Below are 27386 nucleotides of genomic sequence, written 5' to 3'. Positions count from 1 at the left end.
CCCCGTAACCCTCACTCCCAACATCTCCCCGTGTCCCTCACCCCCACGGTCTTCCCATATCCCTCACTCCCACCGTCTCCCCGTATCCTTCACTCCCACCGTCTCTCCATATCCCTCACTCCACCGTCTCCCCGTACCCCTCACTCCCACCACCTCCTCGTATCCCTCACTCCCACCGTCTCCCCATATCCCTCACTCCCACCGTCTCCCCGTGTCCCTCACTCCCACCGTCTCCCCGTACCCCTCACTCCCACCACCTCCTCGTATCCCTCACTCCCACCACCTCCTCGTATCCCTCACTCCCACCGTCTCCCCATATCCCTCACTCCCACCGTCTCCCCGTGTCCCTCACTCTCACCGTCTCCCCGTATCCCTCACTCCCCCCGTCTCCCCGTATCCCTCACTCCCATCGACTCCCCGTATCCCTCACTCCCACCGTCTCCCATTCTCCCTCACCCCCACCATCTCCCCGTATCCCTCACTCCCACCGTCTCTCCGTGTCCCTCACTCCCACCATCTCTCCATATCACTCACTCCCACAATCTCGGTGTATCCCTCACTCCCACCATCTCCCGGTATCCCTCACTCCCACCGTCTCCCCGTATCCCTCACTCCCACCGTCTCACCTTATCCCTCACTCCCACCGTCTCCCCGTGTCCCTCACTCCCACCATCTCCCTGTATCCCTCGCTCCCACCGTCTCCCCGTATCACTCACTCCCACCGTCTCTCCGTCTCCCTCACTCCCACCGTCTCCCCGTATCTCTCACTCCCACCATCTCCCCGTATTCCTCACTCCCACCGTCTCCCCGCATCCCTCACTCCCACCGTCTCCCCGTATCCCTCACTCCCACCGTCTCACCTTATCCCTCACTCCCACCGTCTCCCCGTGTCCCTCAACCCCACCGTCTCCCTGTATCCCTCGCTCCCACCGTCTCCCCGTATCACTCACTCCCACCGTCTCTCCGTCTCCCTCACTCCCACCGTCTCCCCGTTTCCCTCACTCCCACCGTCTCCCCGTATCACTCACTCCCACCGTCTCTCTGTCTCCCTCACTCCCACCGTCTCCCCGTATCCCTCAATCCCACTGTCTCCCCGTATCCCTCACTCCCACCATCACCACGTAACCCTCACTCCCACCGTCTCCCCGTATCCCTCACTTCCACCGTCTTCCTGCATCCCTCGCTCCCACCGTCTCCCCGTATCCCTCACTCCCACCGTCTCCCTGTATCCCTCGCTCCCACTGTCTCCCCGTATCCCTCACTCCCACCATCTCCCCGTATCCCTCACTCCCACCATCTCCCCGTGTCCCTCACTCCCACTGTATCCCCGTATCCCTCACTCCCACCGTCTCCCTGTGTCCCTCACTCCCACCATCTACCCTTCTCCCTCACTCCCACCGTCTCCCCGTATCCCTCACTCCCTCCATCTCCCCGTATCCCTCACTCCCACCATCTGCCTGTATCCCTCACTCCCACCGTCTCCCCGTATCCCTCACTCCCTCCATCTCCCCGTATCCCTCACTCCCACCGTCTGCCTGTATCCCTCACTCCCTCCATCTCCCCGTATCCCTCACTCCCACCGTCTGCCTGTACCCCTCACTCCCACCATCTCCCCATATCCCTCACCCCCACGGTCTGCCTGTTTCCCTCACAACCACCGTCTCCCTCAATCCCACGGTCTCCGAATATACCTCACTCCCACCTTCTCACCGTATCCCTCAATCCCACCGTCACCCCGTATCCCTCACTCCCACCGTCTCCCCGTATCCCTCGCTCCCACCGTCTCCCCGTATCCCTCACTCCCACCATCTCGCCGTATCACTCACTCCCACCGCCTCCCCGTAATCCTCACTCCCACCGTCTCCCCGTATCCCTCACACCCAACGTATACCCGTATCCCTCACTCCCACCGTCTCCCTGTGTCCCTCACTCCCACCGTCTGCCCATATCCCTCACTCCCACCGTCTCCCCCTGTCCCTCACTTCCACCGTCTCCCTGTGTCCCTCACTCTCACCGTCTCCCCATATCCCTCACTCCCACCGTCTCCCCGTATCCCTCACTCCCACCATCTCCCCGTATTCCTCGCTGCCACCGTCTCCCCGCATCCCTCACTCCCACCTTCTCCCCGTATCCCTCAATCCCACTGTCTCACCGTATCCCTCACTCACACCATCTCCCCGTATCCCTCACCCCCATGGTCTCCCCGTATCCCTTACTCCCACCGTCTCCCCGTAACCCTCACTCCCACCGTCTCCCCGTACCCCTCACTCCCACCACCTCCCCGTATCCCTCACTCACACCGTCTCCCCGTATCCCTCACTCCCACCATCTCCCCGTATCCCTCAATCCCACCATTTCCCCGTAACCCTCACTCCCAACATCTCCCCGTGTCCCTCACCCCCACGGTCTTCCCATATCCCTCACTCCCACCGTCTCCCCGTATCCTTCACTCCCACCGTCTCCCCATATCCCTCACTCCACCGTCTCCCCGTACCCCTCAATCCCACCACCTCCTCGTATCCCTCACTCCCACCGTCTCCCCATATCCCTCACTCCCACCGACTCCCCGTGTCCCTCACGCCCACCGTCTCCCTGTGTCCCTCACTCTCACCGTCTCCCCGTATCCCTCCCTCCCACCGTCTCCCCGTATCCCTCACTCCCATCGACTCCCCGTATCCCTCACTCCCACCGTCTCCCATTCTCCCTCACCCCCACCGTCTCCCCGTATCCCTCACTCCCACCATCTCGCCGTATCCCTCACTCCCACCGTCTGCCTGTATCCCTCACTCCCTCCATCTCCCCGTATCCCTCACTCCCACCGTCTGCCTGTATCCCTCACTCCCACCATCTCCCCATATCCCTCACCCCCACGGTCTCCCTGTTTCCCTCACAACCACCGTCTCCCTCAATCCCACGGTCTCCGAATATACCTCACTCCCACCTTCTCACCGTATCCCTCAATCCCACCGTCACCCCGTATCCCTCACTCCCACCGTCTCCCCGTATCCCTCGCTCCCACCGTCTCCCCGTATCCCTCACTCCCACCATCTCCCCATATCCCTCACCCCCACGGTCTCCCTGCTTCCCTCACACCCACCGTCTCCCCGTATCCCTCAATCCCACGGTCTCCCAATATCCCTCACTCCCACCTTCTCACCGTATCCCTCAATCCCACCGTCACCCCGTATCCCTCACTCCCACCGTCACCCCGTATACCTCACTCCCACCGTCTCCCCGTATCCCTCGCTCCCACCGTCTCCCCGTATCCCTCACTCCCGCCATCTCCCCGTATCTCTCACACCCACCGTATCCCCGTATCCCTCACTCCCACCATCTCCCTGTGTCCCTCACTCCCACCGTCTGCCCATATCCCTCACTCCCACCGTCTCCCCGTGTCCCTCACTCCCACCGTCTCCCTGTGTCCCTCACTCTCACCGTCTCCCCATATCCCTCACTCCCACCGTCTCCCCGTATCCCTCACTCCCACCATCTCCCTGTATCTCTCACAACATCCTTCTCCCTGTATCCCTCGCTCCCACCATCTCCCCGTATCCCTCACTCCCACCATCTCCCCGTATTCCTCGCTCCCACTGTCTCCCCGCATCCCTCACTCCCACCGTCTCCCCGTATCCCTCAATCCCACTGTCTCCCCGTATCCCTCACTCACACCATCTCCCCGTACCCCTCACTCCCACCACCTCCCCGTATCCCTCACTCCCACCGTCTCCCTGTATCCCTCACTCCCACCGTCTCCCCGTATCCCTCAATCCCACCGTTTCCCCGTATCCCTCACTCCCACCATCTCCCCATATCCCTCACCCCCACGGTCTCCCTGTTTCCCTCACACCCACCGTCTCCCCGTATCCCTCAATCCCACGGGCTCCCAATATCCCTCACTCCCACCTTCTCACCGTATCCCTCAATCCCACCGGCACCCCGTATCCCTCACTCCCACCGTCATCCCGTATCCCTCACTCCCACCATCTCCCCGTATCCCTCGCTCCCACCGTCTCCCCGTATCCCTCACTCCCAACATCTCCCCGTATCCCTCACTCCCACCGCCTCCCCGTAATCCTCACTCCCACCGTCTCCCCGTATCCCTCACACCCACCGTATCCCCGTATCCCTCACTCCCACCGTCTCCCTGTGTCCCTCACTCCCACCGTCTGCCCATATCCCTCACTCCCACCGTCTCCCCGTGTCCCTCACTCCCACCGTCTCCCTGTGTCCCTCACTCTCACCGTCTCCCCATATCCCTCACCCCCACCGTCTCCCCGTATCCCTCACTCCCATCGACTCCCCGTATCCCTCACTCCCACCATCTCCCCGTATCCCTCACTCCCACCGTCTCCCCGTATCCCTCAATCCCACCGTTTCCCCGTAACCCTCACTCCCAACATCTCCCCGTGTCCCTCACCCCCACGGTCTTCCCATATCCCTCACTCCCACCGTCTCCCCGTATCCTTCACTCCCACCGTCTCTCCATATCCCTCACTCCACCGTATCCCCGTACCCCTCACTCCCACCACCTCCTCGTATCCCTCACTCCCACCGTCTCCCCATATCCCTCACTCCCACCGTCTCCCCGTGTCCCTCACTCCCACCGTCTCCCCGTACCCCTCACTCCCACCACCTCCTCGTATCCCTCACTCCCACCACCTCCTCGTATCCCTCACTCCCACCGTCTCCCCATATCCCTCACTCCCACCGTCTCCCCGTGTCCCTCACTCTCACCGTCTCCCCGTATCCCTCACTCCCCCCGTCTCCCCGTATCCCTCACTCCCATCGACTCCCCGTATCCCTCACTCCCACCGTCTCCCATTCTCCCTCACCCCCACCATCTCCCCGTATCCCTCACTCCCACCGTCTCTCCGTGTCCCTCACTCCCACCATCTCTCCATATCACTCACTCCCACAATCTCGGTGTATCCCTCACTCCCACCATCTCCCGGTATCCCTCACTCCCACCGTCTCCCCGTATCCCTCACTCCCACCGTCTCACCTTATCCCTCACTCCCACCGTCTCCCCGTGTCCCTCACTCCCACCATCTCCCTGTATCCCTCGCTCCCACCGTCTCCCCGTATCACTCACTCCCACCGTCTCTCCGTCTCCCTCACTCCCACCGTCTCCCCGTATCTCTCACTCCCACCATCTCCCCGTATTCCTCACTCCCACCGTCTCCCCGCATCCCTCACTCCCACCGTCTCCCCGTATCCCTCACTCCCACCGTCTCACCTTATCCCTCACTCCCACCGTCTCCCCGTGACCCTCAACCCCACCGTCTCCCTGTATCCCTCGCTCCCACCGTCTCCCCGTATCACTCACTCCCACCGTCTCTCCGTCTCCCTCACTCCCACCGTCTCCCCGTATCTCTCACTCCCACCATATCCCCGTATTCCTCACTCCCACCGTCTCCCCGCATCCCTCACTCCCACCGTCTCCCCGAATCCCTCACTCCCACCGTCTCACCTTATCCCTCACTCCCACCGTCTCCCCGTGTCCCTCACTCCCACCGTCTCCCTGTATCCCTCGCTCCCACCGTCACCCCGTATCCCTCACTCCCACCGTCTCCCCGTATCCCTCGTTCCCACCATCTCCCCATATCCCTCACCCCCACGGTCTCCCTGTTTCTGTCACACCCACCGTCTCCCCGTATCCCTCAATCCCACGGTCTCCCAATATCCCTCACTCCCACCTTCTCACCGTATCCCTCAATCCCACCGTCACCCCGTATCCCTCACTCCCACCGTCAACCCGTATCCCTCACTCCCACCGTCTCCCCGTATCCCTCACTCCCAGCGTCTCCCCGTATCCCTCGTTCCCACCGTCTCCCCGTATCCCTCACTCCCACCATCTCCCCGTATCCCTCACTCCCACCATCTCCCTGTATCCCTCACTCCCACCGTCTCCCCATATCCCTCACTCACACCGTCTCCCCGTGTCCCTCACTCCCACCGTCTCCCTGCGTCCCTCACTCTCACCGTCTCCCCATATCCCTCACTCCCACCGTCTGCCCGTGTCCCTCACTCCCACCGTCTCCCTGCGTCCCTCACTCTCACCGTCTCCCCATATCCCTCACGCCCACCGTCTCCCCGTATCCCTCACTCCCACCGTCTCCCTGTATCCCTCACTCCCACCGTCTCATCGTTTCCCTCAGTCCCACCGTCTCCCCGTATCCCTCACTCCCACCATCACCCTGTATCCCTCACTCCCATCAACTCCCCGTATCCCTCGCTCCCACAGACTCCCCTTCTTCCTCACTCCCACCGTCTCCCCGTATCCCTCACTCCCACCGTCTCCCCGTATCCCTCACTCCCACTGTCTCCCCGTATCCATCACTCCCAACGTCTCCCTCTATCCCTCGCTCCCACCGTCTCCCCGTATCCCTCACTCCCACCGTCTCCCTCTATCCCTCGCTCCCACCGTCTCCCCGTATCCCTCACTCCCACCGTCTCCCTCTATCCCTCGCTCCCACCGTCTCCCTCTATCCCTCGCTCCCACCGTCTCCCCGTATCCCTCATTCCCACCATCTCCCCATATCCCTCACCCCCACGGTCTCCTTGTTTCCCTCACACCCACCGTCTCCCCGTATCTTCACACCCACCGTCTCCCCGTATCCCTCAATCCCACGGTCTCCCAATATCCCTCACTCCCACCGTCACCCGTATCCCTCACTCCCTCCGTCGCCCCGTATCACTCACTCCCACCGTCTCTCCGTCTCCCTCACTCCCACCGTCTCCCCGTTTCCCTCACTCCCACCGTCTCCCCGTATCACTCACTCCCACCGTCTCTCTGTCTCCCTCACTCCCACCGTCTCCCCGTATCCCTCAATCCCACTGTCTCCCCGTATCCCTCACTCCCACCATCACCCCGTAACCCTCACTCCCACCGTCTCCCCGTATCCCTCACTTCCACCGTCTTCCTGCATCCCTCGCTCCCACCGTCTCCCCGTATCCCTCACTCCCACCGTCTCCCTGTATCCCTCGCTCCCACCGTCTCCCCGTATCCCTCACTCCCACCATCTCCCCGTATCCCTCACTCCCACCATCTCCCCGTGTCCCTCACTCCCACTGTATCCCCGTATCCCTTACTCCCACCGTCTCCCTGTGTCCCTCACTCCCACCATCTACCCTTCTCCCTCACTCCCACCGTCTCCCCGTATCCCTCACTCCCTCCATCTCCCCGTATCCCTCACTCCCACCATCTGCCTGTATCCCTCACTCCCACCGTCTCCCCGTATCCCTCACTCCCTCCATCTCCCCGTATCCCTCACTCCCACCGTCTGCCTGTATCCCTCACTCCCTCCATCTCCCCGTATCCCTCACTCCCACCGTCTGCCTGTACCCCTCACTCCCACCATCTCCCCATATCCCTCACCCCCACGGTCTCCCTGTTTCCCTCACAACCACCGTCTCCCTCAATCCCACGGTCTCCGAATATACCTCACTCCCACCTTCTCACCGTATCCCTCAATCCCACCGTCACCCCGTATCCCTCACTCCCACCGTCTCCCCGTATCCCTCGCTCCCACCGTCTCCCCGTATCCCTCACTCCCACCATCTCGCCGTATCACTCACTCCCACCGCCTCCCCGTAATCCTCACTCCCACCGTCTCCCCGTATCCCTCACACCCAACGTATCCCCGTATCCCTCACTCCCACCGTCTCCCTGTGTCCCTCACTCCCACCGTCTGCCCATATCCCTCACTCCCACCGTCTCCCCCTGTCCCTCACTCCCACCGTCTCCCTGTGTCCCTCACTCTCACCGTCTCCCCATATCCCTCACTCCCACCGTCTCCCCGTATCCCTCACTCCCACCATCTCCCCGTATTCCTCGCTGCCACCGTCTCCCCGCATCCCTCACTCCCACCTTCTCCCCGTATCCCTCAATCCCACTGTCTCACCGTATCCCTCACTCACACCATCTCCCCGTATCCCTCACCCCCATGGTCTCCCCGTATCCCTTACTCCCACCGTCTCCCCGTAACCCTCACTCCCACCGTCTCCCCGTACCCCTCACTCCCACCACCTCCCCGTATCCCTCACTCACACCGTCTCCCCGTATCCCTCACTCCCACCGTCTCCCCGTATCCCTCAATCCCACCATTTCCCCGGAACCCTCACTCCCAACATCTCCCCGTGTCCCTCACCCCCACGGTCTTCCCATATCCCTCACTCCCACCGTCTCCCCGTATCCTTCACTCCCACCGTCTCCCCATATCCCTCACTCCACCGTCTCCCCGTACCCCTCAATCCCACCACCTCCTCGTATCCCTCACTCCCACCGTCTCCCCATATCCCTCACTCCCACCGACTCCCCGTGTCCCTCACGCCCACCGTCTCCCTGTGTCCCTCACTCTCACCGTCTCCCCGTATCCCTCCCTCCCACCGTCTCCCCGTATCCCTCAATCCCATTGACTCCCCGTATCCCTCACTCCCACCGTCTCCCATTCTCCCTCACCCCCACCGGCTCCCCGTATCCCTCACTCCCACCATCTCGCCGTATCCCTCACTCCCACCGCCTCCCCGTAATCCTCACTCCCACCGTCTCCCCGTATCCCTCACACCCACCGTATCCCCGTATCCCTCACTCCCACCGTCTCCCTGTGTCCCTCAATCCCAAAGTCTGCCCATATCCCTCACTCCCACCGTCTCCCCGTGTCCCTCACTCCCACCGTCTCCCTGTGTCCCTCACTCTCACCGTCTCCCCATATCCCTCACTCCCACCGTCTCCCCGTATCCCTCACTCCCACCATCTCCCTGTATCCCTCACTCCCACCGTCTCCCTGTATCCCTCGCTCCCACCGTTTCCCCGTATCACTCACTCCCACCGTCTCTCCGTCTCCCTCACTCCCACCGTCTCCCCGTATCTCTCACTCCCACCATCTCCCCGTATTCCTCACTCCCACCGTCTCCCCGCATCCCTCACTCCCACCGTCTACCCGTATCCCTCAATCCCACTGTCTATCCGTATCCCTCACCCCCATGGTCTCCCCGTATCACTTACTCCCACCGCCTCCCCGTAACCCTCACTCCCACCGTCTCCCCGTACCCCTCACTCCCACCACCTCCCCGTATCCCTCACTCCCACCGTCTCCCCATATCCCTCACTCCCACCGTCTCCCCGTATCCCTCAATCCCACCGTTTCCCCGTATCCCTCACTCCCACCATCTCCCCATATCCCTCACCCCCACGGTCTCTCTGTTTCTGTCACACCCACCGTCTCCCCGTATCCCTCAATCCCACGGTCTCCCAATATCCCTCACTCCCACCTTCTCACCGTATCCCTCAATCCCACCGTCACCCCGTATCCCTCACTCCCACCGTCACCCCGTATCCCTCACTCCCACCGTCTTCCCGTATCCCTCGCTCCCACCGTCTCCCCGTATCCCTCACTCCCACCATCTCCCCGTATCCTTCACTCCCACCGCCTCCCCGTAATCCTCACTCCCACCGTCTCCCTGTGTCCCTCACTCCCACCGTCTCCCCATAGCCCTCACTCACATCGTCTCCCCGTGTCCCTCACTCCCACCGTCTCCCTGCGTCCCTCACTCTCACCGTTTCCCCATTTCCCTCACTCCCACCGCCTCCCATTATCCCTTACTTCAACCGTCTCCCCGTCTCCCTCACTCCCACCATCTCTTTGTATCCCTGACTCCCACCGTCTCCCCGTATCCCTCACTCCCACCGTCACCCCGTATCCCTCACTCCCACCGTCTCAGCGTTTCCCTCAGTCCCACCCTCTCCCCGTATCCCTCACTCCCACCATCTCCCTGTATCCCTCACTCCCACCGTCTCCCTGTATCCCTCGCTCGCACCGTCTCCCCGTATCCCTCACTCCCACCGTATCCCCGCATCCCTCACTCCCACCGTCTCTCCGTCTCCCTCACTCCCACCGTCTCACCGTAACCCTCACTCCCACCGTTTCCCCGTATCCCTCACTCCCACCATCTCCCCATATCCCTCACCCCCACGGTCTCCCTGTTTCCCTCACACCCACCGTCTCCCCGTATCTTCATACCCACCGTCTCCCAGTATCCCTCAATCCCACGGCCTCCCAATATCCCTCACTCCCACCTTCTCACCGTATCCCTCAATCCCACCGTCACCCCGTATCCCTCACTCCCACCGTCACCCGTATCCCTCACTGCCTCCATCTCCCCGTATCACTCACTCCCACCGTCTCTCCGTCTCCCTCACTCCCACCGTCTCCCCATATCCCTCAATCCCACTGTCTCCAAGTATCCCTCACTCACACCATCTCCCCGTATCCCGCACCCCCATGGTCTCCCCGTATCCCTCACTCCCACCGTCTCCCCGTATCCCTCACTCCCACTGTCTCCCTGCATCCCTCGCTCCCACCGTCTCCCCGTATCCCTCACTCCCACCGTTTCCCTGTATCCCTCGCTCCCACCGTCTCCCCGTATCCCTCACTCCCACCATCTCCCCGTATCCCTCACTCCCACCATCTCCCCGTGTCCCTCACTCCCACTGTATCCCCGTATCCCTCACTCCCACCGTCTCCCTGTGTCCCTCACTCCCACCGTCTCCCCAGATCACTCACTCCCACCGTCTCCCCGTGTCCCTCACTCCCATCGTCTCCCCGTATCCCTCACTCCCACTATCTACCCTTCTCCCTCACACACACCATCTACCCTTCTCCCTCACTCCCACCGCCTCCCCGTATCCCTCACTCCCTCCATCTCCCCGTATCCCTCACTCCCACCGTCTGCCTGTATCCCTCACTCCCACACTCTCCTCGTATCCCTCACTCCCACCGTCTCCCCATATCCCTCATTTCCACCGTCTCCCTGTATCCCTCAATCCCAAAGTCTCCCCATATCACTCACTCCCACCGTCTGTCCGTCTCCCTCACTCCCACCGTTACCCGTGTCCCTAACTCCCACCGCCTCCCTGTGTCCCTCACTGTCACCGTCTCCCCGTATCCCTCCCTCCCACCGTCTCCCCGTATCCCTCACTCCCATCGACCCCCCGTATCCCTCACTCCCACCGTCTCCCATTCTCCCTCACCCCCACCGTCTCCCTGCATCCCTCGCTCCCACCGTCTCCCTGTATCACTCACTCCCACTGTCTCTCCGTCTCCCTCACTCCCACCGTCTCCCCGTATCTCTCACTCCCACCATCTCCCCGTATTCCTCACTCCCACTGTCTCCCCGCATCCCTCACTCCCACTGTCTCCCCGTATCCCTCAATCCCACTGTCTCCCCGTATCCCTCACTCACACCATCTCCCCGTATCCCTCACCCCCATGGTCTCCCCGTATCACTTACTCCCACAGCCTCCCCGTAACCCTCACTCCCACCGTCTCCCCGTACCCCTCACTCCCACCACCTCCCCGTATCCCTCACTCCCACCGTCTCCCCGTATCCCTCAATCCCACCGTTTCCCCGTACCCCTCACTCCCACAACCTCCCCGTATCCCTCACTCCCACCGTGTCCCCATATCACATACACCCAATGCCTCCCCGTAACCATCACTCTCACCGTCTCCCCGTACCCCTCACTCCCACCACCTCCCTGTTTCCCTCACACCCACCGTGTCCCCGTATCCCTCAATCCCACGGTCTCCCAATATCCCTCACTCCCACCTTCTCACCGTATCCCTCAATCCCACCGTCACCCCGTATCCCTCACTCCCACCGTCACCCCGTATCCCTCACTCCCACCGTCTCCCGTATCCCTCAATCCCACTGTCTCCCCGCATCCCTCACTCCCACTGTCTCCCCGTATCCCTCAATCCCACTGTCTCCCCGTATCCCTCACTCACACCATCTCCCCGTATCCCTCACCCCCATGGTCTCCCCGTATCACTTACTCCCACCGCCTCCCCGTAACCCTCACTCCCACCGTCTCCCCGTACCCCTCACTCCCACAACCTCCCCGTATCCCTCACACACACCGTCTCCCCGTATCCCTCACTCCCACCGTCTCCCCGTATCCCTCAATCCCACCGTTTCCCCGTATCCCTCACTCCCACCATCTCCCCATATCCCTCACCCCCACCGTCTGCCCGTATCCCTCACTCCCACTGTCACCCCGTATCCCTCACTCCCACCGTCTCCCCGTATACCCCGCTCCCACCATCTCCCCGTATCCCTTCACTCCCACCATCTCCCCGTATCCCCCACCCCCATGGTCTCCCCGTATCCCTTACTCCCACCAACAACCCGTAACGCTCACTCCCACCGTCTCCCCGTATCCCTCACTCCCACCGTCTCCCCGTATCCCTCACTCCCACTGTCTCCCTGCATCCCTCGCTCCCACCGTCTCCCCGTATCCCTCACTCCCACCGTTTCCCTGTGTCCCTCACTGTCACCGTCTCCCCGTATCCCTCCCTCCCACCGTCTCCCCGTATCCCTCACTCCCATCGACCCCCCGTATCCCTCACTCCCACCGTCTCCCATTCTCCCTCACCCCCACCGTCTCCCTGCATCCCTAGCTCCCACCGTCTCCCTGTATCACTCACTCCCACTGTCTCTCCGTCTCCCTCACTCCCACCGTCTCCCCGTATCTCTCACTCCCACCATCTCCCCGTATTCCTCACTCCCACTGTCTCCCCGCATCCCTCACTCCCACTGTCTCCCCGTATCCCTCAATCCCACTGTCTCCCCGTATCCCTCACTCACACCATCTCCCCGTATCCCTCACCCCCATGGTCTCCCCGTATCACTTACTCCCACAGCCTCCCCGTAACCCTCACTCCCACCGTCTCCCCGTACCCCTCACTCCCACCACCTCCCCGTATCCCTCACTCCCACCGTCTCCCCGTATCCCTCAATCCCACCGTTTCCCCGTACCCCTCACTCCCACAACCTCCCCGTATCCCTCACTCCCACCGTGTCCCCATATCACATACACCCAATGCCTCCCCGTAACCATCACTCTCACCGTCTCCCCGTACCCCTCACTCCCACCACCTCCCTGTTTCCCTCACACCCACCGTCTCCCCGTATCCCTCAATCCCACGGTCTCCCAATATCCCTCACTCCCACCTTCTCACCGTATCCCTCAATCCCACCGTCACCCCGTATCCCTCACTCCCACCGTCACCCCGTATCCCTCACTCCCACCGTCTCCCGTATCCCTCAATCCCACTGTCTCCCCGCATCCCTCACTCCCACTGTCTCCCCGTATCCCTCAATCCCACTGTCTCCCCGTATCCCTCACTCACACCATCTCCCCGTATCCCTCACCCCCATGGTCTCCCCGTATCACTTACTCCCACCGCCTCCCCGTAACCCTCACTCCCACCGTCTCCCCGTACCCCTCACTCCCACAACCTCCCCGTATCCCTCACACACACCGTCTCCCCGTATCCCTCACTCCCACCGTCTCCCCGTATCCCTCAATCCCACCGTTTCCCCGTATCCCTCACTCCCACCATCTCCCCATATCCCTCACCCCCACCGTCTGCCCGTATCCCTCACTCCCACTGTCACCCCGTATCCCTCACTCCCACCGTCTCCCCGTACACCCCGCTCCCACCATCTCCCCGTATCCCTTCACTCCCACCATCTCCCCGTATCCCTGACTCCCACCGCCTCCCCGTAATCCTCACTCCCACCGTCTCCCCGTATCCCTCACACCCACCGTACCCCCGTATCCCTCACTCCCACCGTCTCCCTGTTTCCCTCACTCACACCGTCTCCCCATATCCCTCACTCCCACCGTCTCCCCGTGTCCCTCACTCCCACCGTCTCCCTGTCTCCATCACTCTCACCGTCTCCCCATATCCCTCACTCCCACCGTCTCCCCGTATCCCTCACTCCCAACATCTCCTTGTATCCCTCACTCCCACCATCTCCCTGTATCCCTCGCTCCCACCGTCTCCCCGTATCCCTCACTCCCACCATCTCACCGTATTCCTCGCTCCCACCGTCTCCCCGCATCCCTCAATCCCAACGTCTCCCCGTATCCCTCAATCCCACTGCCTCCCCGTATCCCTCACTCACACCATCCCCCCGTATCCCTCACCCCCATGGTCTCCCCGTATCACTTACTCCCACCGCCTCCCCGTAACCCTCACTCCCACCGTCTCCCCGTACCCCTCACTCCCACAACCTCCCCGTATCCCTCACACACACCGTCTCCCCGTATCCCTCACTCCCACCGTCTCCCCGTATCCCTCAATCCCACCGTTTCCCCGTATCCCTCACTCCCACCATCTCCCCATATCCCTCACCCCCACCGTCTGCCCGTATCCCTCACTCCCACTGTCACCCCGTATCCCTCACTCCCACCGTCTCCCCGTATACCCCGCTCCCACCATCTCCCCGTATCCCTTCACTCCCACCATCTCCCCGTATCCCGCACCCCCATGGTCTCCCCGTATCCCTTACTCCCACCAACAACCCGTAACGCTCACTCCCACCGTCTCCCCGTATCCCTCACTCCCACCGTCTCCCCGTATCCCTCACTCCCACTGTCTCCCTGCATCCCTCGCTCCCACCGTCTCCCCGTATCCCTCACTCCCACCGTTTCCCTGTATCCCTCGCTCCCACCGTCTCCCCGTATCCCTCACTCCCACCATCTCACCGTATTCCTCGCTCCCACCGTCTCCCCGCATCCCTCAATCCCAACGTCTCCCCGTATCCCTCAATCCCACTGCCTCCCCGTATCCCTCACTCACACCATCCCCCCGTATCCCTCACCCCCATGGTCTCCCCGTATCACTTACTCCCACCGCCTCCCCGTAACCCTCACTCCCACCGTCTCCCCGTACACCCCGCTCCCACCATCTCCCCGTATCCCTTCACTCCCACCATCTCCCCGTATCCCTGACTCCCACCGCCTCCCCGTAATCCTCACTCCCACCGTCTCCCCGTATCCCTCACACCCACCGTACCCCCGTATCCCTCACTCCCACCGTCTCCCTGTTTCCCTCACTCACACCGTCTCCCCATATCCCTCACTCCCACCGTCTCCCCGTGTCCCTCACTCCCACCGTCTCCCTGTCTCCATCACTCTCACCGTCTCCCCATATCCCTCACTCCCACCGTCTCCCCGTATCCCTCACTCCCAACATCTCCTTGTATCCCTCACTCCCACCATCTCCCTGTATCCCTCGCTCCCACCGTCTCCCCGTATCCCTCACTCCCACCATCTCACCGTATTCCTCGCTCCCACCGTCTCCCCGCATCCCTCAATCCCAACGTCTCCCCGTATCCCTCAATCCCACTGCCTCCCCGTATCCCTCACTCACACCATCCCCCCGTATCCCTCACCCCCATGGTCTCCCCGTATCACTTACTCCCACCGCCTCCCCGTAACCCTCACTCCCACCGTCTCCCCGTACCCCTCACTCCCACAACCTCCCCGTATCCCTCACACACACCGTCTCCCCGTATCCCTCACTCCCACCGTCTCCCCGTATCCCTCAATCCCACCGTTTCCCCGTATCCCTCACTCCCACCATCTCCCCATATCCCTCACCCCCACCGTCTGCCCGTATCCCTCACTCCCACTGTCACCCCGTATCCCTCACTCCCACCGTCTCCCCGTATACCCCGCTCCCACCATCTCCCCGTATCCCTTCACTCCCACCATCTCCCCGTATCCCGCACCCCCATGGTCTCCCCGTATCCCTTACTCCCACCAACAACCCGTAACGCTCACTCCCACCGTCTCCCCGTATCCCTCACTCCCACCGTCTCCCCGTATCCCTCACTCCCACTGTCTCCCTGCATCCCTCGCTCCCACCGTCTCCCCGTATCCCTCACTCCCACCGTTTCCCTGTATCCCTCGCTCCCACCGTCTCCCCGTATCCCTCACTCCCACCATCTCACCGTATTCCTCGCTCCCACCGTCTCCCCGCATCCCTCAATCCCAACGTCTCCCCGTATCCCTCAATCCCACTGCCTCCCCGTATCCCTCACTCACACCATCCCCCCGTATCCCTCACCCCCATGGTCTCCCCGTATCACTTACTCCCACCGCCTCCCCGTAACCCTCACTCCCACCGTCTCCCCGTACCCCTCACTCCCACAACCTCCCCGTATCCCTCACACACACCGTCTCCCCGTATCCCTCACTCCCACCGTCTCCCCGTATCCCTCAATCCCACCGTTTCCCCGTATCCCTCACTCCCACCATCTCCCCATATCCCTCACCCCCACCGTCTGCCCGTATCCCTCACTCCCACTGTCACCCCGTATCCCTCACTCCCACCGTCTCCCCGTATACCCCGCTCCCACCATCTCCCCGTATCCCTTCACTCCCACCATCTCCCCGTATCCCGCACCCCCATGGTCTCCCCGTATCCCTTACTCCCACCAACAACCCGTAACGCTCACTCCCACCGTCTCCCCGTATCCCTCACTCCCACCGTCTCCCCGTATCCCTCACTCCCACTGTCTCCCTGCATCCCTCGCTCCCACCGTCTCCCCGTATCCCTCACTCCCACCGTTTCCCTGTATCCCTCGCTCCCACCGTCTCCCCGTATCCCTCACTCCCACCATCTCCCCGTATCCCTCACTCCCACCATCTCCCCGTGTCCCTCACTCCCACTGTATCCCCGTATCCCTCACTCCCACCGTCTCCCTGTGTCCCTCACTCCCACCGTCTCCCCAGATCACTCACTCCCACCGTCTCCGCGTGTCCCTCACTCCCATCGTCTCCCCGTATCCCTCACTCCCACTATCTACCCTTCTCCCTCACACACACCATCTACCCTTCTCCCTCACTCCCACCGTCTCCCCGTATCCCTCACTCCCTCCATCTCCCCGTATCCCTCACTCCCACCGTCTGCCTGTATCCCTCACTCCCACACTCTCCTCGTATCCCTCACTCCCACCGTCTCCCCATATCCCTCATTTCCACCGTCTCCCTGGATCCCTCAATCCCAAAGTCTCCCCATATCACTCACTCCCACCGTCTGTCCGTCTCCCTCACTCCCACCGTTACCCGTGTCCCTAACTCCCATCGCCTCCCTGTGTCCCTCACTGTCACCGTCTCCCCGTATCCCTCCCTCCCACCGTCTCCCCGTATCCCTCACTCCCATCGACCCCCCGTATCCCTCACTCCCACCGTCTCCCATTCTCCCTCACCCCCACCGTCTCCCTGCATCCCTCGCTCCCACCGTCTCCCTGTATCACTCACTCCCACTGTCTCTCCGTCTCCCTCACTCCCACCGTCTCCCCGTATCTCTCACTCCCACCATCTCCCCGTATTCCTCACTCCCACTGTCTCCCCGCATCCCTCACTCCCACTGTCTCCCCGTATCCCTCAATCCCACTGTCTCCCCGTATCCCTCACTCACACCATCTCCCCGTATCCCTCACCCCCATGGTCTCCCCGTATCACTTACTCCCACAGCCTCCCCGTAACCCTCACTCCCACCGTCTCCCCGTACCCCTCACTCCCACCACCTCCCCGTATCCCTCACTCCCACCGTCTCCCCGTATCCCTCAATCCCACCGTTTCCCCGTACCCCTCACTCCCACAACCTCCCCGTATCCCTCACTCCCACCGTGTCCCCATATCACATACACCCAATGCCTCCCCGTAACCATCACTCTCACCGTCTCCCCGTACCCCTCACTCCCACCACCTCCCTGTTTCCCTCACACCCACCGTCTCCCCGTATCCCTCAATCCCACGGTCTCCCAATATCCCTCACTCCCACCTTCTCACCGTATCCCTCAATCCCACCGTCACCCCGTATCCCTCACTCCCACCGTCACCCCGTATCCCTCACTCCCACCGTCTCCCGTATCCCTCAATCCCACCGTCTCCCCGTACCCCTCACTCCCACAACCTCCCCGTATCCCTCACACACACCGTCTCCCCGTATCCCTCACTCCCACCGTCTCCCCGTATCCCTCAATCCCACCGTTTCCCCGTATCCCTCACTCCCACCATCTCCCCATATCCCTCACCCCCACCGTCTGCCCGTATCCCTCACTCCCACTGTCACCCCGTATCCCTCACTCCCACCGTCTCCCCGTACACCCCGCTCCCACCATCTCCCCGTATCCCTTCACTCCCACCATCTCCCCGTATCCCTGACTCCCACCGCCTCCCCGTAATCCTCACTCCCACCGTCTCCCCGTATCCCTCACACCCACCGTACCCCCGTATCCCTCACTCCCACCGTCTCCCTGTTTCCCTCACTCACACCGTCTCCCCATATCCCTCACTCCCACCGTCTCCCCGTGTCCCTCACTCCCACCGTCTCCCTGTCTCCATCACTCTCACCGTCTCCCCATATCCCTCACTCCCACCGTCTCCCCGTGTCCCTCACTCCCAACATCTCCTTGTATCCCTCACTCCCACCATCTCCCTGTATCCCTCGCTCCCACCGTCTCCCCGTATCCCTCACTCCCACCATCTCACCGTATTCCTCGCTCCCACCGTCTCCCCGCATCCCTCAATCCCAACGTCACCCCGTATCCCTCAATCCCACTGCCTCCCCGTATCCCTCACTCACACCATCCCCCCGTATCCCTCACCCCCATGGTCTCCCCGTATCACTTACTCCCACCGCCTCCCCGTAACCCTGACTCCCACCGTCTCCCCGTACCCCTCACTCCCACAACCTCCCCGTATCCCTCACTCCCACCGTCTCCCCGTATCCCTCACTCCCACCATCTCCCCGTATCCCTCAATCCCACCGTTTAACCCGTATTCCTCACTCCCACCATCTCCCCATATCCCTCACCCCCACCGTCTTCCCGTATCCCTCTCTCCCACCGTCACCCCGTATCCCTCACTCCCACCGTCTCCTCGTATCTCCCGCTCCCACCGTCTCCCCGTATCCCTCACTCCCACCATCTCCCCGTATCCCTCACTCCAACCGCCTCCCCGTAACCCTCACTCCCACCATCTCCCCGTATCCCTCACACCCAGCGTATCCCCGTATCCCTCACTCCCACCGTCTCTGTGTCCCTCACTCACACCGTCTCCCCATATCCCTCACTCCCACCGTCTCCCCGTGTCCCTCACTCCCACTGTCTCCCCGTATCCCTCAATCCCACTGTCTCCCCGTATCCCTCACTCACACCATCTCCCCGTATCCCTCACCCCCATGGTCTCCCCGTATCACTTACTCCCACCGCCTCCCCGTAACCCTGACTCCCACCGTCTCCCCGTACCCCTCACTCCCACAACCTCCCCGTATCCCTCACTCCCACCGTCTCCCCGTATCCCTCACTCCCACCGTCTCCCCGTATCCCTCAATCCCACCGTTTAACCCGTATCCCTCACTCCCACCATCTCCCCGTATCCCTCACCCCCATGGTCTCCCCGGATCACTTACTCCCACCGCCTCCCCGTAACCCTGACTCCCACCGTCTCCCCTTACCCCTCACTCCCACAACCTCCCCGTATCCCTCACTCCCACCGTCTCCCCGTAACCATCACTCTCACCGTCTCCCCGTACCCCTCACTCCCACCACCTCCCTGTTTCCCTCACACCCACCGTCTCCCCGTATCCCTCAATCCCACGGTCTCCCAATATCCCTCACTCCCACCTTCTCACCGTATCCCTCAATCCCACCGTCACCCCGTATCCCTCACTCCCACCGTCACCCCGTATCCCTCACTCCCACCGTCTCCCGTATCCCTCAATCCCACTGTCTCCCCGCATCCCACACTCCCACTGTCTCCCCGTATCCCTCAATCCCACTGTCTCCCCGTATCCCTCACTCACACCATCTCCCCGTATCCCTCACCCCCATGGTGTCCCCGTATCACTTACTCCCACCGCCTCCCCGTAACCCTCACTCCCACCGTCTCCCCGTACCCCTCACTCCCACAACCTCCCCGTATCCCTCACACACACCGTCTCCCCGTATCCCTCACTCCCACCGTCTCCCCGTATCCCTCAATCCCACCGTTTCCCCGTATCCCTCACTCCCACCATCTCCCCATATCCCTCACCCCCACCGTCTGCCCGTATCCCTCACTCCCACTGTCACCCCGTATCCCTCACTCCCACCGTCTCCCCGTATCCCCCGCTCCCACCATCTCCCCGTATCCCTTCACTCCCACCATCTCCCCGTATCCCTGACTCCCACCGCCTCCCCGTAATCCTCACTCCCACCGTCTCCCCGTATCCCTCACACCCACCGTACCCCCGTATCCCTCACTCCCACCGTCTCCCTGTTTCCCTCACTCACACCGTCTCCCCATATCCCTCACTCCCACCGTCTCCCCGTGTCCCTCACTCCCACCGTCTCCCTGTCTCCATCACTCTCACCGTCTCCCCATATCCCTCACTCCAACCGTCTCCCCGTATCCCTCACTCCCAACATCTCCTTGTATCCCTCACTCCCACCATCTCCCTGTATCCCTCGCTCCCACCGTCTCCCCGTATCCCTCACTCCCACCATCTCACCGTATTCCTCGCTCCCACCGTCTCCCCGCATCCCTCAATCCCAACGTCTCCCCGTATCCCTGAATCCCACTGCCTCCCCGTATCCCTCATTCACACCATCCCCCGTATCCCTCACCCCCATGGTCTCCCCGTATCACTTACTCCCACCGCCTCCCCGTAACCCTGACTCCCACCGTCTCCCCGTACCCCTCACTCCCACAACCTCGCCGTATCCCTCACTCCCACCGTCTCCCCGTATCCCTCACTCCCACCATCTCCCCGTATCCCTCAATCCCACCGTTTAACCCGTATCCCTCACTCCCACCATCTCCCCATATCCCTCACCCCCACCGTCTTCCCGTATCCCTCTCTCCCACCGTCACCCCGTATCCCTCACCCCCACCGTCTCCTCGTATCCCCCGCTCCCACCGTCTCCCCGTATCCCTCACTCCCACCATCTCCCCGTATCCCTCACTCCAACCGCCTCCCCGTAACCCTCACTCCCACCATCTCCCCGTATCCCTCACACCCAGCGTATCCCCGTATCCCTCACTCCCACCGTCTCTGTGTCCCTCACTCACACCGTCTCCCCATATCCCTCACTCCCACCGTCTCCCCGTGTCCCTCACTCCCACTGTCTCCCCGTATCCCTCAATCCCACTGTCTCCCCGTATCCCTCACTCACACCATCTCCCCGTATCCCTCACCCCAATGGTCTCCCCGTATCACTTACTCCCACAGCCTCCCCGTAACCCTCACTCCCACCGTCTGCCCGTACCCCTCACTCCCACCACCTCCCTGTATCCCTCACTCCCACCGTCTCCCCGTATCCCTCAATCACACCGTTTCCCCGTACCCCTCACTCCCACAACCTCCCCGTATCCCTCACTCCCACCGTGTCCCCATATCACTTACACCCACAGCCTCCCCGTAACCATCACTCTCACCGTCTCCCCGTACCCCTCACTCCCACCACCTCCCTGTTTCCCTCACACCCACCGTCTCCCCGTATCCCTCAATCCCACGGTCTCCCAATATCCCTCACTCCCACCTTCTCACCGTATCCCTCAATCCCACCGTCACCCCGTATCCCTCACTCCCACCGTCACCCCGTATCCCTCACGCCCACCGTCTCCCCTATCCCTCAATCCCACTGTCTCCCCGCATCCCTCACTCCCACTGTCTCCCCGTATCCCTCAATCCCACTGTCTCCCCGTATCCCTCACTCACACCATCTCCCCGTATCCCTCACCCCTATGGTCTCCCCGTATCACTTACTCCCACCGCCTCCCCGTAACCCTCACTCCCACCGTCTCCACGTACCCCTCACTCCCACAACCTCCCCGTATCCCTCACACACACCGTCTCCCCGTATCCCTCACTCCCACCGTCTCCCCGTATCCCTCAATCCCACCGTTTCCCCGTATCCCTCACTCCCACCATCTCCCCATATCCCTCACCCCCACCGTCTGCCCGTATCCCTCACTCCCACTGTCACCCCGTATCCCTCACTCCCACCGTCTCCCCGTATCCCCCGCTCCCACCATCTCCCCGTATCCCTTCACTCCCACCATCTCCCCGTATCCCTGACTCCCACCGCCTCCCCGTAATCCTCACTCCCACCGTCTCCCCGTATCCCTCACACCCACCGTACCCCCGTATCCCTCACTCCCACCGTCTCCCTGTTTCCCTCACTCACACCGTCTCCCCATATCCCTCACTCCCACCGTCTCCCCGTGTCCCTCACTCCCACCGTCTCCCTGTCTCCATCACTCTGACCGTCTCCCCATATCCCTCACTCCCACCGTCTCCCCGTATCCCTCACTCCCAACATCTCCTTGTATCCCTCACTCCCACCATCTCCCTGTATCCCTCGCTCCCACCGTCTCCCCGTATCCCTCACTCCCACCATCTCACCGTATTCCTCGCTCCCACCGTCTCCCCGCATCCCTCAATCCCAACGTCTCCCCGACATCCCTCAATCCCACTGTCTCCCCGTATCCCTCACTCACACCATCCCCCCGTATCCCTCACCCCCATGGTCTCCCCGTATCACTTACTCCCACCGCCTCCCCGTAACCCTGACTCCCACCGTCTCCCCGTAACCCTCACTCCCACAACCTCCCCGTATCCCTCACTCCCACCGTCTCCCCGTATCCCTCACTCCCACCGTCTCCCCGTATCCCTCAATCCCACCGTTTAACCCGTATCCCTCACTCCCACCATCTCCCCATATCCCTCACCCCCACCGTCTTCCCGTATCCCTCTCTCCCACCGTCACCCCGTATCCCTCACTCCCACCGTCTCCTCGTATCCTCCGCTCCCACCGTCTCCCCGTATCCCTCACTCCCACCATCTCCCCGTATCCCTCACTCCAACCGCCTCCCCGTAACCCTCACTCCCACCATCTCCCCGTATCCCTCACACCCAGCGTATCCCCGTATCCCTCACTCCCACCGTCTCTGTGTCCCTCACTCACACCGTCTCCCCATATCCCTCACTCCCACCGTCTCCCCGTGTCCCTCACTCCCACCGTCTCCCTGTGTCCCTCACTCTCACCGTCTCCCCATATCCCTCACTCCCACCGTCTCCCCGTATCCCTCACTCCCACCATATCCCTGTATCCCTCACTCCCACCATCTCCCTGTATCCCTCGCTCCCACCGTCTCCCCGTATCCCTCACTCACACCATCTCCCCGTATCCCTCACCATCATGGTCTCCCCGTATCACTTACTCCCACAGCCTCCCCGTAACCCTCACTCCCACCGTCTCCCCGTACCCCTCACTCCCACCACCTCCCCGTATCCCTCACTCCCACCGTCTCCCCGTATCCCTCAATCCCACCGTTTCCCCGTACCCCTCACTCCCACAACCTCCCCGTATCCCTCACTCCCACCGTGTCCCCATATCACTTACACCCACCGCCTCCCCGTAACCATCACTCTCACCGTCTCCCCGTACCCCTCACTCCCACCACCTCCCTGTTTCCCTCACACCCACCGTCTCCCCGTATCCCTCAATCCCACGGTCTCCCAATATCCCTCACTCCCACCTTCTCACCGTATCCCTCAATCCCACCGTCACCCCGTATCCCTCACTCCCACCGTCACCCCGTATCCCTCACTCCCACCGTCTTCCGTATCCCTCAATCCCACTGTCTCCCCGCATCCCTCACTCCCACTGTTTCCCCGTATCCCTCAATCCCACTGTCTCCCCGTATCCCTCACTCACACCATCTCCCCGTATCCCTCACCCCTATGGTCTCCCCGTATCACTTACTCCCACCGCCTCCCCGTAACCCTCACTCCCACCGTCTCACCGTACCCCTCACTCCCACAACCTCCCCGTATCCCTCACACACACCGTCTCCTCGTATCCCTCACTCCCACCGTCTCCCCGTATCCCTCAATCCCACCGTTTCCCCGTATCCCTCACTCCCACCATCTCCCCATATCCCTCACCCCCACCGTCTGCCCGTATCCCTCACTCCCACTGTCACCCCGTATCCCTCACTCCCACCGTCTCCCCGTATCCCCCGCTCCCACCATCTCCCCGTATCCCTTCACTCCCACCATCTCCCCGTATCCCTGACTCCCACCGCCTCCCCGTAATCCTCACTCCCACCGTCTCCCCGTATCCCTCACACCCACCGTACCCCCGTAACCCTCACTCCCACCGTCTCCCTGTTTCCCTCACTCACACCGTCTCCCCATATCCCTCACTCCCACCGTCTCCCCGTGTCCCTCACTCCCACCGTCTCCCTGTCTCCATCACTCTCACCGTCTCCCCATATCCCTCACTCCCACCGTCTCCCCGTATCCCTCACTCCTAACATCTCCTTGTATCCCTCACTCCCACCATCTCCCTGTATCCCTCGCTCCCACCGTCTCCCCGTATCCCTCACTCCCACCATCTCACCGTATTCCTCGCTCCCACCGTCTCCCCGCATCCCTCAATCCCAACGTCTCCCCGACATCCCTCAATCCCACTGTCTCCCCGTATCCCTCACTCACACCATCCCCCCGTATCCCTCACCCCCATGGTCTCCCCGTATCACTTACTCCCACCGCCTCCCCGTAACCCTGACTCCCACCGTCTCCCCGTACCCCTCACTCCCACAACCTCCCCGTATCCCTCACTCCCACCGTCTCCCCGTATCCCTCACTCCCACCGTCTCCCCGTATCCCTCAATCCCACCGTTTAACCCGTATCCCTCACTCCCACCATCTCCCCATATCCCTCACCCCCACCGTCTTCCCGTATCCCTCTCTCCCACCGTCACCCCGTATCCCTCACTCCCACCGTCTCCTCGTATCCTCCGCTCCCACCGTCTCCCCGTATCCCTCACTCCCACCACCTCCCCGTATCCCTCACTCCAACCGCCTCCCCGTAACCCTCACTCCCACCATCTCCCCGTATCCCTCACACCCAGCGTATCCCCGTATCCCTCACTCCCACCGTCTCTGTGTCCCTCACTCACACCGTCTCCCCATATCCCTCACTCCCACCGTCTCCCCGTGTCCCTCACTCCCACCGTCTCCCCGTATCCCTCACTGCCACCATCTCCCTGTATCCCTCACTCCCACCATCTCCCTGTATCCCTCGCTCCCACTGTCTCCCCGTATCCCTCACTCACACCATCTCCCCGTATCCCTCACCCCCATGGTCTCCCCGTATCACTTACTCCCACTGCGTCCCCGTAACCCTCACTCCCACCGTCTCCCCGTACCCTTCACTCCCACCACCTCCCCGTATCCCTCACTCCCACCGTCTCCCCGTATCCCTCAATCCCACCGTTTCCCCGTACCCCTCACTCCCACAACCTACCCGTATCCCTCACTCCCACCGTGTCCCCATATCACTTACACCCACCGCCTCCCCGTAACCATCACTCTCACCGTCTCCCCGTACCCCTCACTCCCACCACCTCCCTGTTTCCCTCACACCCACCGTCTCCCCGTATCCCTCAATCCCACGGTCTCCCAATATCCCTCACTCCCACCTTCTCACCGTATCCCTCAATCCCACCGTCACCCCGTATCCCTCACTCCCACCGTCACCCCGTATCCCTCACTCCCACCGTCTCCCGTATCCCTCAATCCCACTGTCTCCCCGCATCCCTCACTCCCACTGTCTCCCCGTATCCCTCAATCCCACTGTCTCCCCGTATCCCTCACTCACACCATCTCCCCGTATCCCTCACCCCTATGGTCTCCCCGTATCACTTACTCCCACCGCCTCCCCGTAACCCTCACTCCCACCGTCTCCCCGTACCCCTCACTCCCACAACCTCCCCGTATCCCTCACACACACCGTCTCCCCGTATCCCTCACTCCCACCGTCTCCCCGTATCCCTCAATCCCACCGTTTCCCCGTATCCCTCACTCCCACCATCTCCCCATATCCCTCACCCCCACCGTCTGCCCGTATCCCTCACTCCCACTGTCACCCCGTATCCCTCACTCCCACCGTCTCCCCGTATCCCCCGCTCCCACCATCTCGCCGTATCCCTTCACTCCCACCATCTCCCCGTATCCCTGACTCCCACCGCCTCCCCGTAATCCTCACCCCCATGGTCTCCCCGTATCACTTACTCCCACCGCCTCCCCGTAACCCTGACTCCCACCGGCTCCCTGTACCCCTCACTCCCACAACCTCCCCGTATCCCTCACTCCCACCGTCTCCCCATATCCCTCACTCCCACCGTCTCCCCGTATCCCTCAATCCCACCGTTTAACCCGTATCCCTCACTCCCACCATCTCCCCATATCCCTCACCCCCACCGTCTTCCCGTATCCCTCTTTCCCACCGTCACCCCGTATCCCTCCCTCCCACCATTTCCCCGTATCCCTCACTCCAACCGCCTCCCCGTAACCCTCACTCCCACCGTCTCCCCGTACCCCTCACTCCCACAACCTCCCCGTGTCCCTCACTCCCACCGTCTCCCCGTATCACTCACTCCCACCGTCTCCCCGTATCCCTCAATCCCACCGTTTCCCCGTATCCCTCACTCCAACCATCTCCCCATATCCCTCAGCCCCACCGTCTCACCGTATCCCTCACTCCCACCGTCACCCCGTATCCCTCACTCCCACCATCTATCCGTATCCCTCACTCCCACCGCCTCCCCGTAATCCTCACTCCCACCATCTCCCCGTATCCCTCACAACCACCGTCTCCCTGTGTCCCTCACTCACACCGTCTCCCCATATCCTTCACTCCCACCGTCTCCCCGTGTCCGTCACTCCCACCGTCTCCCTGTCTCCCTCACTCTCACCGTCTCACCATATCCCTCACTCCCACCGTCTCCCTGTGTCCCTCACTCCCACCGTCTCCCCATATCCTTCACTCCCATCGACTCCCCGTATCCCTCACTCCCACCGTCTCCCATTCTCCCTCACCCCCACCGTCTCCCCCTATCCCCCACTCCCACCGTCTCCCCGTATCCCTCACTCCCACCATCTCCCCGTATCCCTCTCTCCCACCGCCTCCCCGTAATCCTCACTCCCACCGTCTCCCCGTATCCCTCACACCCACCGTATCCCGGTATCCCTCACTCCCACCGTCTCCCTGTGTCCCTCACTCACACCGTCTCCCCATATCCCTCACTCCCACCGTCTCCCATTCTCCCCCACCCCCACCGTCTCCCCGTATCCCTCACTCCCACCGTCTCCTCGTATCCGAAGCTCCCACCGTCTCCCCATATCCCTCACTCCCACCATCTCCCCGTATCCCTCACTCCAACCGCCTCCCCGTAACCCTCACTCCCACCATCTCCCCGTATCCCTCACACCCAGCGTATCCCCGTATCCCTCACTCCCACCGTCTCTGTGTCCCTCACTCACACCGTCTCCCCATATCCCTCACTCCCACCGTCTCCCCATGTCCCTCACTCCCACCGTCTCCCTGTGTCCCTCACTCTCACCTTCTCCCCATATCCCTCACTCCCACCGTCTCCCCGTATCCCTCACTCCCACCATCTCCCTGTATCCCTCACTCCCACCATCTCCCTGTATCCCTCGCTCCCACCGTCTCCCCGTATCACTCAC

Source organism: Scyliorhinus torazame, chromosome 16 (genome assembly GCF_047496885.1).
Source record: "Scyliorhinus torazame isolate Kashiwa2021f chromosome 16, sScyTor2.1, whole genome shotgun sequence".
Taxonomy (NCBI): Eukaryota; Metazoa; Chordata; class Chondrichthyes; order Carcharhiniformes; family Scyliorhinidae; genus Scyliorhinus; species Scyliorhinus torazame.
Note: the sequence above shows the minus strand (reverse complement) of the source record.